Source organism: Cyanistes caeruleus, chromosome 4 (genome assembly GCF_971803275.1).
Source record: "Cyanistes caeruleus chromosome 4, bCyaCae1.hap1.1, whole genome shotgun sequence".
NCBI classification, from domain to species: domain Eukaryota; kingdom Metazoa; phylum Chordata; class Aves; order Passeriformes; family Paridae; genus Cyanistes; species Cyanistes caeruleus.
The window spans coordinates 50,878,740-50,890,883 of NC_141704.1; the positions used below are offsets into that span (position 1 = coordinate 50,878,740).

The 12,144-nt window shown below is 36.5% G+C and overlaps 1 protein-coding gene and 1 long non-coding RNA gene across 4 annotated transcripts in view; both read right to left on the reverse strand.

Annotated features, from left to right (window-relative positions):
* The window catches only part of LOC147653637 (uncharacterized), a 689,274-nt gene that overhangs the window by 117,980 nt on the left and 559,150 nt on the right, over positions 1-12,144 (reverse strand). The gene's annotated exons all lie outside the window — the stretch shown is intronic.
* The window catches only part of SLC16A7 (solute carrier family 16 member 7), a 75,387-nt gene that overhangs the window by 55,300 nt on the left and 7,943 nt on the right, over positions 1-12,144 (reverse strand). The window contains exon 1 of one of the 3 annotated variants that reach the window (XM_086884621.1): positions 3,098-3,133. The exons of the other annotated variants lie outside the window; for them this stretch is intronic. The gene's annotated coding sequence lies outside the window, so the exon portion shown is untranslated. Of the gene's footprint in view, positions 1-3,097; positions 3,134-12,144 lie in introns of those variants that run through there. 3 annotated transcript variants of the gene reach the window in all.

The window sequence follows — 12,144 nt, forward strand, 5'->3', positions numbered from 1 at the left end:
TCAGAAAAAGAAGCTGAACTTGCTGAATGAAATACTGCTAATTTAATGTTTTCTCTTTTTCTGCAACCTCAGAACCAACCCTATTCCTTCTTATGATCTCTCTGCTCTTAAATTTGAGACCTACAGAGCACTACCAACTTATCAACTGTCAAATATTTTAAAATTATTATTAAGAGTTAGAATTATTCTAACCTATTATTTTCTCTCATTTCTTCACAGATATTACTGCTACTGTTTTACACCCATGAGCTAAAACATTAATGTAAATGACAAATCATGTATCAGAGTTCAAAATCTAAGGTGAAAGGACAAATATAATATACATGCATAATTTCCATAATTCATATAATTGGTGCATATAGTATATAGAGCTTTTGTATCAGCAGGCATCATACCATAATGCATTAGTTATGATCTACTGTTGCTAAACATATAATATTAATTTGCTGCAGTATAATGAAAGAATAAAAATTTAAATGCATATCTGAAGATGAAGATAGTGGAGTGCTTTGTCAGTTTTAAGGATCTTTAGAACCAAATATCACAGATGGCAATTTTATCTGAGGTTGATGACCACTTCCATTTGTCATCTCCTAGAAGTTGATTCCATCAGTTTTGTACTGTTGTGAATCACCAGATGGCACTTCTCCCCACTCTTAAGACTTACCCCCTGAGCATGTAGGAGTTAGATCTGGAACAAACATTTTCAGCTGAACTGAGATGCTGTATACATGTTGAGATCCTTACCAGTAAAGAAGCACTTCTCTTGCTTCAATCCCTTTCCTTAACTGAAAATATTCTTTCTCAAATTAGTTGCTGTAGACAAGCTATGTCTACAGAAATAGAAAAAAAATGTATTAAACTCTCCCCGCCCCTCACACACACACTTTTGTCAAAACATATGCACTGCCCTGCCCAGAGACATTTTGAAAAGAATTCTTTCACATTCTCCACATATTTGAAACCACAATTCTAACTTGAATAAAATAATATTGACAAAACAAAATAAAACTGTGTTGAAAAATTTGTGCATTTCTAAGCATCATTGTAATTTCGCAGCTTCTATTCTGGTTATGTTCTTCAAATAATTTCTCTCTCTTGTTTGTATGTACAGTCCACAGGAAGAAAAAAAAACTCAGAAAATATGCAGTCATGCAAAGAGCTCTCGGTGAAGTATAACCATGATTCATTATCCTCACATACTAATGGAATATCTCGGTGGAAACACCATAAAGCAATGTTTAAACATCAGGCAGTGATTGTTTTATAATGTCTGTAACTACACTGCACACACATCTTTCACTCTTCTCCTGCTTTCCTCTGTTACACGGATCAAACACGATGCTTCCTTTTCTCTGGGACTCTGGGGAGAAGAGTCAGGCTGATTTGGATTTTTCTCCCCCACGCAATTTCTTTCCTTCTTGTAGCTGTTTAAGCGGATAGGGAGTTGTACTAGTAAATAAATTTTGTGTGAAAATCTGGCAAAACCCCAGGTTTTTAAGAGACAAGGTGAAAGGAATTTTCTTAATATTGAAACTTCACTAAGGTTGCATCATGAAAAATCATTTGTTCAAGCATGACTCCTTTTCGTAAGGACTTGGGGACCTCTCTACTATTACCCTGTCAGAATACCTTTCTGTTTTCTCCTGGTTTTGCTAACAGTCAAGGCAATATTTTTAGTGTTGGAGTGCTACAGTACATCAGTTCTACATGAGAGTGGGACTTTGAGGATATACACTGAAGTCGCAGCCACTGGTGAAAAACAAAATATTACTTCATTTTCAATCTTCCAACGATTTTATTTTTAGAAACAATTTATAAATAATATTTCACGTAGAATTATTAAGAATCATATTATAAGCAAACACAAATGAAAAAAAAATAAAGGTATAAAAAAATGTCTGAGGACCCCATTTTTCTTTTTTCTTGACCCACTTAAGTCCACAGCCCTAGTGTGTGATAAGCCCCTACAATGCTTCAGACGTCAGAAGAGTTGTAAAGATGACAGCCAAAATTCTGGCCTCTAAGCCACCAGCTTACTCTGGTGAAAACAAAGACAACTTTAAACTCAGTTTTGAGATCAGTAAACAAAGATTTAGACCTTTAAGCTTTGATAACAAGGATGACAAAAACAGCTCCAAAAATCACCAGGTTATCTCCATGAAATAAACTCAGCAAACTTTTCTTCAAAATTATGTATAATCAACCATTCTAAAACTGCTCATGGACTATTTGCAAAACTGTTTAGGTTTCCGGGAGATTGTAGAGTGGTTGTTATAATGAAAAAAAAACCTACTTGGAAATTACTTTTGCACTTCATTCTAAGGAATCTAATAATTTTTAAGTTCCTATATCTGAAATGAGGCATAGAACACTAAGTTCTGACATTGCAAAAGACTGAAACAGAGTTACTCCTGTCAGTAAATACACCCCCATATTGTTTGCTTTAAAGCAACCCCTCAATCTTTATTATAAAAATCTCTGGTGTTGCAAAAGAACTGTCTGTGTAAGTGCTCAGCGAGGAGATGAATAACCGTCATTCACCAAAACACTTGGTTTCATGCAGGGGGATTATGTTATTGCTTCCCTCCCAAATCCTTATGAAAATAAGATGTTTATCATGAAGACTTGTCTTGTAAGTAAAATTGAGGTTGCATTGATAAATTAGTCTTCCTATGTGACCTGAGCTACAGTGATGCTTCCCCTTCTTTTAAGTTTCTCTTTGGAAGACTTATCCTTGAACTCTTTATTTTCTCAGAAATTTTGGCAATCTATGTGAACAAAATATGTCCATGAAATCCATAGAGTTTGGTTAGACTGGGAATTGTCAACATTCAGTGGTTAAACCTTGTTATAACTTTTCAGGACTAGAGAGAGTATAAGAATATCACTTCTTTGAAGTGCTTCACACTGTTTCGTCAATACCTGTTAGATAATCATTAAAAAGCCAACAGCAAATATTGTGCAACATGTGCTGGTGCACTGACTTGTCTTGCATTTAATTAGCAAATTAGTTTTGCATGGATTACCACAGTAATCTGAAACTACCTATTGCTACTAAATAAAGCTAAAAGGAAATAGCAAAACAGCACATTACCTGGCAGAGAGCTGCTGTCCAAGACAATAATCGGAACTTGAGGGATACAGAGCCTTTGTTCAGTTTGAACATTTAAAGACTCTTTGGAGACCTGATTGGCTGATTATCACACATGATGTTTGGACAGTTTATTTTGTGTGACCAATTGCCAAACCAAAAAGCATCTCAAATTACTGAGGCGCAAGAGGTTATGGTGAAGCTCAACATTTAGAACACAATCCCACAGAAGGACATCCTTAGTTTATTAACATTCCATCATCTGTTTAGGATTTCCTTCACAGCTTCTTTGTCTGACATGCAGGATTTTTCCTGAACAGCCTCGTTCTGTTTCAAAATTCTATTTAGATGCTATACATAGTCTTTAAAATGAGTGCTAATGTCTGAAGAAACCTGAACACGGTTTGTGTCTAATGTTCAGCATATATGGTGAAGCTGGTTGGAAAACTGCCTTTTATAACACACACTAAGTTAAGATCAACATTAATATTATTTTGTTCAAAGAATAAAAAGTGTAATAAAAATGCTCTAAAGATCATCAGTAAAAGCTTAAAAGGAAAATTAGAGGCACTTAATGGAACTATCATGTTACAAAAGTCCAATTATTTCTCATTTGGATGAAATTGTCCAGCAATTAACAGTAAGTGTGCAATTAACTTAGATGTTTTTAGACTGCTCAATTAACAGTGAAAGTATAAAATACTGCATAAGGCTTTATAGACTAATTAGAAACTTTGTATTAATAAGCAGTGTTAGCCATGACAATATTTAAAAGCTGTGTTTTGCTGGAGATAGTGCAGAATTTGCTGTACAGCTCCAAAAATTATTTTCCATTATTTCTTAAATTTAAAAAAACCTCACTATTTTTGTATAGGAAAGAAAATGGAATCATCTGCAGAACTGATGAAAGAATAAATAAATACATTAGAAGGTAGGCTGTACTTAAGGCCAGATCATACTTTCACTCAAAGACTCTGAGCAAAACGCTTTTCGAAGTTCAGATCAAAAGCCTTTTCTTTTTAAATGCAAAAGTGTTCTTAACTATTTTGCTGGAAAACCAGGCAACAAGGTGTGCATGTCCTCACAACTGTTATTTTTTATCAGTATCATGCACCATATTTGCCTTGACCCAAAAAATGCTGGAAAGGATGAAGCTGCCTGGCCAAAAGAAACAGAAAAATATTGTGATGACTCAGGCTGGAAAAAAAAAATTTAAACTTTCTCTTGTCCTAGAAATTCACTAAGCAACTGATATGAAAGCCTCAAAGCTCTTAGAAGTGCTTTGTTTGAATATTTGGCGGTCTCTGGGAAAGATTTTATGGGCAAACTGCTGTTACTTTCACTGCCCACCACTTTGAACGTTCATAGGCAAGAAAGAAATTCTCAAAATAAATCTCTTAATTTATCTGAAAATAATTATGCTAATGATCATCTGCATTTCTAGGATGTGTGGCAATCTCACATGAAAAGTGAAATGAAGTCTAGAATTACTGAAAGCTAACTCAATAGGAGACTTGCTTAAAGAAAAAGACCAGCCTAATCATAAGAAAGTTTTATCATTTAATTGATCTCTGTATTGTCTAAAACTTTAATTTGAATCTGAAACAGTTCTTTCAGGAAGAATGAAACGTACTGGAGATAATACATGGCAGTGATAGGTGAGCCTCTAATGCCAAACTGTGAGGAGGATACTTGCAAAGGCTGTTCAGCACTGAGGGCACAGCAGGAAGGGAACATGTTGCTGACACAAGCACACAAGAAGAAGACAACAGAGGAAGTAAACATGGGTTGCTGAACTCTGACAAAGACCCTGCAGTGACAACAATACCCCATTTCCTATAATTGAAGTAGGAAGGGAGGTATTGTTACTGCTGGACACCTTCTGTTACATTTTGACAACTTGTGTTTAGTCCCGGGCACAGCTTCTCACTTGTGTCAGCAAAGCTGCTCTCCCCTACTGTGCCCTTCGGTGGCAGGCTCTTACTTCCACAGGAAGGATCCCCTTCCCACCCCAGGCAGGGGAAGAGAAAATCACCACTGGCCCCAAGATTTCTCTACCCATGAGAAACAGCCACAGAAAGAAGGATTAACAGCAGGTACCACTGCTGGTCTCCAGGGATGCTGACCACAAAGTTCACACAAGCAAGCACAGCACATCACCAACTTGGCATCTCGGTGGGGGACCAGAGCCATCTTTTGTCCATTGACATAGAGCCATCTAAATGTCCATCCATTTTAGTCCATTGCTTCTGAGAGCAATGAGGACTAAAGTCTGTGTTTAACCTGTGCCTGAGCTTTTTAAAATCAGGGAACTGAACATGAGGTAGCAGGCCAGAACTAACACTAAAGTGTACTTCTAATTGGCATGGGCATGCCAGTGTCAGACAGCTGGCCTGCAGTCCACCCTCAGCTTGAACTTGACAAAAACAAAAGTTAATACAGTCTTGGACCATTGTCTATATAAAACCACATCAATACCAAGTGGGCTATTACTCAACTCAGCATATGAAACTGTATCTAGCAGTGTATTTTGTGAATAGTAATAGCAATGGAGTTTTACATATAATATGAATCCAGCTACCGGAGAGCTCCTCTGAGAAGGGTGCCTAGAGTTGGTTCAGTTATTGCACCTTGCTGTCCCTTCATACATGGGCATATATTAAATGTAACTATTCTTCCCTGGAAGAGAGCCAGACACCAAAGGAGAATTTCTTTTGGGATCATAAGATTAAACTGAAACTTAATAAGATTAAACTGAAAACTTTTGGGACCATAAGATTAAACTGAAACTTAAAATTGAAGTAAACTCATCATTAAGCGTATTTAGTCTGGCTGCTGATGTGAACTTCACCTCAGGTATTCTACACACTAACTAACATCTGACTCACTACTTTTTAGTAATAGAAATAATCTTTGCTGCATATGGCCAAGTGCTACCTTTAATACTGCAGCACAATTTTTCCTTCTGTCTCAATCCAAGCCTTCTTGAAAGAATGTCCTGTGTTAGGAGTGACAATAATACATAAAGCTATACAGCAGCTTGTTCTAATAATGGATATTTGGTCACAATTGGTTTTCTTTTGATGAGAATTTTTACTTTGCTTTTTATAACTCCCTGCAAGACCTAAGGTAGTGGGTGATAACCTTCTTTTCTCCTACTAGTATATACACAAGATTTACACATTTTAGAGAAGATTTAAGCTTGTGTTACAGATCTGCAAGATATTCTTTGACTTACACATAATTTGACTTATTCTCATTTAAGAGAGCAATCCTTCACAACATTATTTTGACATTAAGAGTGCTGACATCTGCATGTGATCTGGATATGTAGGTTTTACTTATAATCAGTGGGCAGAAACAAAGCTCTGGGACGTCTCTCCCTGACCTGTTTTAGATATGTAAGCTATAAGGAAATGTTATGTGGCCTACAAGTGCCTATATCTCTCCATTATTTAAAGTACATCTGGAAAAGTCGTTCAATTATAGATGCATATGCAACTGAAGTCTGTGTTTGGATGAATCTATTACAACGTATGAAGTTGTAATAGAGTTTCTTGGTATTGCAATGCACTGAAAATAATGACCCAGTCCCTTCTTCCAGTTCAGTGGTTTTAAATCTTAAGTATTTTGGCATAGGTAGGACAAGGGTTATCCTGTTGGTTTATTCAGCTCTTACAAAACAAGAAAGTAAAAAGTATATGCTTTAGATTCTAAAAATGTTCTTTTCATCTTCTCTGGAACCAATCCACAGCTGAACAGCAGGATGTTGAAATCTGAAATTCTGCAATCTTTTCTGTACTGTTGAGAAAAATATGTCCAGCTTAACTGAGTATTGCATCTCTGAAAAGCATGTGCTGCAAGACCTATATTTTGTCTCCGTGTTTGTAAAATGTGCAACTCTGTTGCATCACAAACATTTTTGTGGTTGCCATGGATTCATAGCAGAAAATTTATGGAAGGTGCAGACAAACCATCTTGTGCTTTGCATACCACATACAACTATTTTTTTTGAAAGTAAATCTTGAAGTCAAGTCTCATACAAAAAAGCATAAGAAAGAATACCACTGCCAAGTCAAATAAAATAGTGACAAATTGCATATGTGCAATTTTAATTGACAATTTACTCAATTAAGTCACTGGATAAACCACTCAATTAAAACTTGAAACAATGTTCAATGCCTTACAGAACAACACAGAGGACAGCTTACTGTCCTTATGTAAAGGCTGGACACTTGCCCAGATCTGCAGAATTGGAGGCATCATTTTTAGAGCCAATTTGTGACTGTACTGATTATATTGTTAACAAGACATCAATTTTTATAATGCATACATACTTTGTCTCATATTTTTGTGAAAGATATTTAAATTAGATATTTCATAATATCTAAATATGTGGCATTCTATAGTTCTATAAAAGTACCTGGCAGTAAATACAATTTCTTCCAAATGTGAAATAGAGGCAGCAGAATAGATTTGATTCAGGCAACAAAATAGCTAGGGCAGTCTGTTATGATGAAGATACCAAATATGCATCAGGGACTGCTCAAAACTCAAAAAAACAGTAACTGTTCAAGATACTGCCAAATCTTTTTGAACAAGCCCAAGAATTCCATAGCAGATCCCTTTGCAGAGGAAAAAAAAAAAAAATAATGTTAATTTAAAAACTGCTTTCTGTGAATTATTTGAAAAGTATTGTAATGCAGCCTGAAGTTTTGTTGGCTTAGATAACTGCAGATACACAAGAGCTTGAATAATTAGACATGCCATAGGGTGTGCCAGTACACAAGTTTGAGTGTGTTAGGTATGAAGGAAATACAAACCTGAAAGGTATGTTGCACGTCACATTGCCCAACATCCCAGCTTTTGGGTTGCTTCTTGCCTATTTCTGTGTAAGCATTCTTTATCTCTGGGTAGACTCAAAGGATATTAAGGAGTGAATGAAGAATACCATCAGGAACCATGAATGGAGAAGAGCAGGACAAGACCTGCTGTAGCTGAGCAATGTGAAACGGATTTTCTCATCTGTCAATATGTCAGTGACTCTTGCCTCTGGTACACCACCCTTTAGAATGAGCCAGACACACTGATGGGTTAAAAACCCCCTGTGCACAAGTCACAAGTCAGAGGTTAAAGAGAAATACCAGTGGTTTCCTTCTCACCAACCAGGACATTAACGTTCATTGCAATGGTTCTGTAATGAGATTGCTCTCTCACCAGCCCCTTCGTCTGCCAGCCCTCTCCACCTGCAGACACCGCTTCAGACTGCTCCACAGATTGCCCACTGCCCTCCCTCCACTCTTCCTCCCTAATCCCCCAGCTTCACCCAGCTGTCTCACCCCTCCTTGCTCTAGTAACTCAAAAACATGCCAGCATACAAAGTCCAAGGTAAGGAAAAGCTACTCCACAAATAACTTACAGCTTCTTCTTCACAAAACTGGTATTTTAGGTTTCCTCTGGTTCCTTGATTTCCCTTCAGTTGCACTCACTATCTTGTATTTAAATGTATCTGTATAAATGCATAGATAATCATATGCAAAATAAAAGGATTAGATACTTAAGAAGTAACTTTTAAGGCTACGCCGTCAGGGCAGAGTTTAGCTGTGATTATTTGAATATCACTTTCTGCCTTAAATAAAGAAATATGAACTTAGCCACTAACATTCTTACTTTTTTAAAACACTGCAGTAGGTCATGAAGACCAAATATATTCAAGTCATTAATACACAATGGTAATTTTCCTCTGTTGCTCAGATCACTTTAGATGCTTATACAAAATCCATTTCTTTGTCTTTTAAAACTTATTTGTGGGCAAGTATCCTTTTTAGAGATAAAATCTTTTTCTTGTCAGATCAGATAAAGTATGCAAGCCTAATTCAGTGGAACTGAGTGTGTGCTTGAGACTGAGTACTAGAAATTAAAGGGTGTTTTTTTCAGAGGGGAGAAGATTCTGTGAGGACACTGCAAAATACAAGTGAAAAGGATAATGAGCTTGAATGCAATATTACTATTACTTTTACTAGCAATAATTTTACTAGCAATTTATTTTTAATGGTATACTTCTTTTGAAAGCTTGTACCTCTTACTTCTAACTTAGCAATCTTTGCTCAATTATGATGTTAAGCAAAAAATACTTGTTTCTCACCAGTAAGAAAATGCAAGATGTTCTTGAGCTTGAAAGTTTATGATTTATGTACAGATATATAACTTGCTAAAAATGTACTATATTTGTTGAAGGTTCACACAGATTTTCATCTGGATTTGGACCATGATTAAGAGTGGCATTTAAAACAAGCAATAAATGTAGGTATATGCTATAGTGGGAAAATTACAATTGTACTTGGGTATATACTACTTTAACAGACAAGCATAGTGATAAAAAGATTCAGCAATTGACAAAGGAATTTTGTTTAAAGACAAGAAGAAGATGCAACCCAAACTGATTAAAGAGTGTAGTATAACGTATTTCTACTTTGCCTTGAAGGGCAGATATGCTGGCAGAAGTTTTCATCCCTGCAGGATCAGCTCTTGACTGTAGCATCTACAAAGCTAAAGCAGTTTTTTTTACAGGTAAAACTCCACACAAATCCTGCCAACTGAGGGTCCTCAGAAGACGGAAACATTTTATGCAACTCCTAGCATGTCTGAGAACTGCAACAACAGAGTACCTTCTCCTTACAGATCACTTTTCTTTTTCTGTGCTCTGGACTAATCAGTTAGTCCTGAGTAGGTCTATTTGAGATAAACACAACATTTTTCGCTGCCACAGCTGAAATTTGCAGATGACTGTACAGTCTCACTGTAGCTCTACAGCAGCAGGTTATTTTAGAGATGGTAACCTTAGTTGTAACACAAACCACCTCCCAAAGGCCAGCCCAATGTCCACAGCAGAACTGCTCCATTTAATCTTTTTATGCTGCTGCATTTAGGATGGAAATTAAAGGTGGTGCTTTGACAACCTCCACTTTGAGGCACGGTGGGATTTTTGGGTAGCTCATGCTACCATGGCTTTCCTCAAAACCAGAGCAGTGAGTTGCTGGACTGCCAAGAATTAAAGCCCAGTAGCTGATATTAACTATCCTGTACCCTTCCTTCCTTCTTCCTATATCTTCAAGGCTTTGTGTCTTTTCACTGCTGTCACCAACCTTTCTACTCCTGCTTAAGGAATCACTGCAACACCCTCTGCATATTATCAGTTCTCTGAAAGATTAAAAAAAAATTAGAAACCATCTTGGATATGCTTTTCTCTCTTTAGGACAAGAGTCTCTTATGGTTCTTGTTTGCAGTACAAAGTAGGCAGCCCACTTCTATCCTCAGCAGGGCCCAGATAAGCAGTTCTACCAAACAAAGAAAGAAATAGGGATTCCCTCTATCAAAATCACAGAAGCAGAATAAAATGCGCCTGGGAGCATGAGTTCAACCAAATATAAAAGGTTCTGTGCTCAGTGGGATTTGGTTAAATAAATCAGGTCCAAACTTTTAGGAACACAAACACTAACCATTCCCTTCTCAATGGGGTAACAGAAACAAACACACCAAGTTAATGAAAGCAGCAGGGATTGACCAAACAGTTCAAACTCCCCTTTGGAGCAGTGCGAACAGCTATGAAGCAAACAGCCTTAGCCTCTTGGCACAGGAAAACAGAACCTGCTCTGCTTTGGCTGGATCACTAAAAACTTCCTTGATTACAGAAGTCCTCCATTCTAGAATGAGGAGCTAAACTTAGTATTAATTGCCAACTAAAGATTCATCCATTCAGTTCTGACATCACTTGCCAAGTCAAAGTACAGGCACTGAAATTTCTCCCCCAGGCATTTGATTCTGTTGTTTTCATAGCTGGTCCAAATTCTGCATCTCCTCAGACTCCTGTAGTGCCAATATCACCCATCACCCACCACTACTCCTTCTATGCACCTGGTCATAGAACTGCTCCAAAGAGAGCAAAAGGATCATGTGGAAAACACATACACATGTATATATGGTATTTATGGCTGCTTACTACAGGCTGTAAATAACATATTGCAACACTAGAATTTACCAAAACATCAAAGCAGTATAATTGCACCCTTCCAGGGCTTTCTTCATTTCCTCACTTCACCTTCTAGTATGCACCATGTTGCATATTTCTTCCTGTTTTCACATCACCTTAGGTATTTGTATATATACGTACAATTATTACTATAGGAAAACTGTCTACTCACTTATGTAAATTTAGCTGCCATGTTGAGAAGTAAATGCTTCCTTCAGACTACACCAGAATGCAAGATTCTCTGCATATAAAACAGCTATAACTGCTGTTCAAAGTACTTAAAAAAAAGGGTGTACAACATACAGTTATAACTTCCATTTTCATCCAGTACATGTTCATTAGTAGATTTAAAAGTAGGATTTAAGCTTCAGTTATTAAGAGATAACAACCTACTTACCCAGGATCCACTAACACAGAAATTAGAGAGCCTAATTTAGGTAGCTAATTTAGGTGTAACAAGAATATAGTCCTGCATTAAAAAATTGTTTTATTTATACATTTGGGATAAAACTAATAAATGGGGGACAAGAAAAAAAAAAAATGAAGAAGAAATTTGTAACTACTATATTAAAGTTAAAAACATATCCTGGTACTTAATAAAACATATAATTAAGTGCAACTGAACTATCAATTTAAGTATAATAATTCAAAAGTAAGTTTGGATATGACAACTACATAGCTTTGCTAATGTTTCAGGAAATACTTTCAAGAAAAAAAAAATCATGGCCTCATTTCATTGAGAACAATACATTTTCATTGAGAACAATACATTAAAGTCACCATTTTACATATACAATATTTCAGCAATGCTGAAGTGTGTCCAGAACTGCAAGCTCATTATCCAATTAAGCAACAACATCTTGTTTCATTAACACCTGTCTGTGCTATTACACTCAAAAGAAGAATCTATTTTAATTGTGGGAAGGACAGGCTTTTGTATCATATTGTGATACCATCCATCAACAACAAAAACCTTCCTATGGCCTACAATTAGAACAAAGAGAACATAAAAGCAAAGGCC